Source organism: Phoenix dactylifera, unplaced genomic scaffold (assembly GCF_009389715.1).
Source record: "Phoenix dactylifera cultivar Barhee BC4 unplaced genomic scaffold, palm_55x_up_171113_PBpolish2nd_filt_p 000748F, whole genome shotgun sequence".
NCBI lineage: Eukaryota > Viridiplantae > Streptophyta > Magnoliopsida > Arecales > Arecaceae > Phoenix > Phoenix dactylifera.
In genome coordinates, this window is record NW_024068120.1 from 5,401 (window position 1) to 8,732 (window position 3,332).

At 36.7% G+C, this 3,332-nt stretch overlaps 1 long non-coding RNA gene across 1 annotated transcript; it reads left to right on the forward strand.

The window, feature by feature from the left end:
* The first annotated feature begins 704 nt into the window (after positions 1-704).
* LOC120107058 lies at positions 705-1,250 on the forward strand. Its single transcript, XR_005509022.1, has 2 exons — positions 705-854; positions 937-1,250. It is a non-coding gene; the product is annotated as an uncharacterized LOC120107058 (long non-coding RNA).
* Positions 1,251-3,332: the final 2,082 nt, after the last annotated feature.

Below are 3,332 nucleotides of genomic sequence, written 5' to 3' on the forward strand. Positions count from 1 at the left end.
TAAAAGAAAAAAGAAGAAAACAGTAGACATTCTAAAGATAATAATGGCACTTCCACTTAAAAATGCCATTTTGTTGTGTAAAATGAAATAAAAGTTGAGGTCAGGTATACCGTTAAGAAAGTAATGACACATGTTTAACCAAAAATTTTAATGGTCTTGGAAAAACACTCGAGCAATAGTTGTGAAATCAGTATAGTTTCCTGTAACTTTAGATTCAGTATGTAGAAGGGAAGCCAAGTAAATTTAGAATAATCATTCATGATTTTCTGACATGAGACCAACCATGAGTAAGCTTTTACAGCAAATGCAGGGGGATTATAAATAAAAATGACACCATGCTGTAGTGCAAAGTTGGTAGTCTAGCATAAAGTGCCAACAATCCAGGGAAGGCTAAAGAGAACAATGATCCGTGTAGTAGGATCCACCAAGTTGATGACCAGTCTCAATTATCTTTTCAGAATGCATTAATAAGAATCAAAATAAGAGTAATATTGGGATTGTGCAATGGTATAAAAAAAAACAAAAAACAAAAATGTTAATGGAAACTTAGGAACATGAAGAACATAGATATCTGAAAGTAGTGAAGAATGAGTGCTTATTATCCAATCTCTGCCATTGCATCTACCTACGATGCAGATTATAAAGTTAATCTTTGGATAAAATGCTCTATCCTCTTCCTCATTGTATTTTTTCTTGATCTGCATTGACTTGTGCATTGTCATCAAAATGCAGCCCCTGAAGACAATTGGAATATGTTATTGATCAATGGACTCAGTGTTGGAAAAGGAGAAGTTTCACCTGAGGAATTTTATGCTGTTATTAAGAAACGAATAGAGCGGATCTTAATTCGAACAGTAAAATTCATAACCTTGACTTTTACTCTCTGATGCTTTCAAATGCTTATGTACTGTAGTACTGTATCAATCTTGTTTTCAGGAAGGAGGTTCTTATCAGCAGCGTATCCTAGTTGAGTATCTTAAAGGCATCCAGTCAAGAACTGAGGAGATTGTCCATGCAATTCAAGGGCCACAATAATGAAGTTTGGGACATCTGCTTAAGTGCCTACCTACAGATGCTGTAAATGCAGATCTTGTCCAACTTTCAATTGCTAATTACTTGATGAACCTGACTGGCCACAACAAAAATGATCATCTTAGTTATGGTTATTTGTGAACTTCTAGTTATAAACCTTAAATATTTAAAAGTAAAATAAAGTTCAGTTTTTTATGCTTCGAATACTTTTTATTCTATTCACTAGCATTAACCTACTAAAGTTGGTTATGAAATCATTTTAACAACCTTTTGTATGATTGGTAGTACATTGACTGCCAGTTTATACTGGAATCCTTTTCTTCATATGCTTTCATTGGTTTATAGATGTTCATTTTAAACTCCTTTTGTGAATTGAGACTCCTGAAGTGGAAAAGTTTTGTAACAACAGCTCAACACCTACAGGGTATGGCAGTCACGAGATGTGGAAAAGAGGAAAAGGGAAAAAGGGCCTGTTCATTATAATCATGCTTGAAACATGTCATTTAGGACCTTGGGTTAGAAAATAATTTTGCAACCACTTTCATTTTTAAATGTTACCTGAGCTAAGAGAAGCCTTTGTATATCGGAACTATGATGTTTATTTATTAACAAAGTCGAATGTTTCATAGCTTAAATGTTTAATTTTCAGCATGGCTCATCTCCTCTGATAAATGGCTTCTGAAAAAGAGAAATTAACAAGGAAATATGCAAGTGAAAATTATATATGCCTTCATGAGAGGAAAGTCGTCATCAGTTTTTCTTGTCATAAGGCCATCATTTCCCTTATTCTTTTTTGTTTTTCATGGATGGAAACACTCGGGGCCTGTTTAGGAAAATCCAGCATGATGGGGCAGGAAAAAGGGTGTAGTGGATTGGGGTGTGGGGGGGTGTTATTGGGGTTAAAAATGGTGAGAGAGTGGGCAGGGCTTCACGGTTTGGATCTCTGCAGGATTAAAGAAAAAACTCGATTTTCTCCAATGTAATATTATTCCAAAACTTGTAGAAGTGAAAATAGAAGTAATTTATGGCACAATTGTTTCATTAGGTATAAAACAATTCTTATTCAACTTTTTCTTGTTGTTGAAGTAGATATTCCTCACACCTAATGGGTAAAGTGTGATACAACTGATGGATGAGATTTGCTTCAATATAGCCTCGATTGAAAACCAAGCACTCCACATGAACATGCCACCCAACACGAGCCGCACAGGTTATAGGAGGTGCAACGACATTGTATATGAATTGTAATTAATTGCTTTGATCCTCAATCTAATATAACTCTATAAATCATTTTTGATAATTAAGAGGGGAGAAAGTCTAATAAAACATTGAGGTTATCATATAAATGAAACCTGGGCCTTTTGTACGAAGCCTGTAGCAACTTTACCAACTAAATTAATTGGTATCCTAATACTTCTAGAAACCAGAGTCCAACAAAAATAAATTAAGCTGTGAAACAACTATTTCATTAAGCATAACTATTTTTTTTCTCATTTTCCTATTTTTTAAGCAAGCACAACATCCCCCTCATGGATAAAATATGAAACAAGTAATTATGAGATTTATTTCATCATAGAACTAAGACAATCGGATCTAGGCATATGTAACTTTTATCAAAATAGATTGAATTGAAAATAAAGTAATCTTATCATTGTCATTTAATCTGAGAAGCTCGAGTTGAGAATCAAGCTCGAATCAAGCTCAATCTAGATTTAATTGAACAAAGCTTTAATTCAATTCATATGCTTTTAATTAATTTCAGACCAGGTATGAACCAAATTCAATTAGAGCTTGCTATAAGGTCAAATAGATTTTAGCTTAGATTTGAGATCATCAATCTGATCAATTAGACTTGTTTTATTTTCTTCTCTTTTCTTTCTTTCTTTTTTTTTTTTTTTTTTTTTTTTTTTGCTAAAAAAAAGGAGGTAGGGGGGAGGGACAAGCCCACCCCGCGTAGCAACCCCAACCGGGCCCCGCCCCCGCCAGGACTATGTTCGATTCGGGCAGAATGGCCGTTTGGTATAGGCCCAGCGCACCAGACCCCAGCCATATATTACTCATACCCTCCCCACCCGTGACCCCGGTTCGGTTACCCCTCTGGGCTCCGGCTCGAGAACCACGTGTGAGTACGTCACACCTGGCACCACCAAGGCTACCAGCCGACCAGTAGCACTTCTAGACCCCGTGTCCAGGCTAGGGGCATCCGGTCCCCACATTTAATCGACGCCCGCGCGTTTCGAACCTGGAACCACTTGGTTAGAAGCCGAGCTCCGTTCCAACTGAGCTACCGCCTTGGCGGC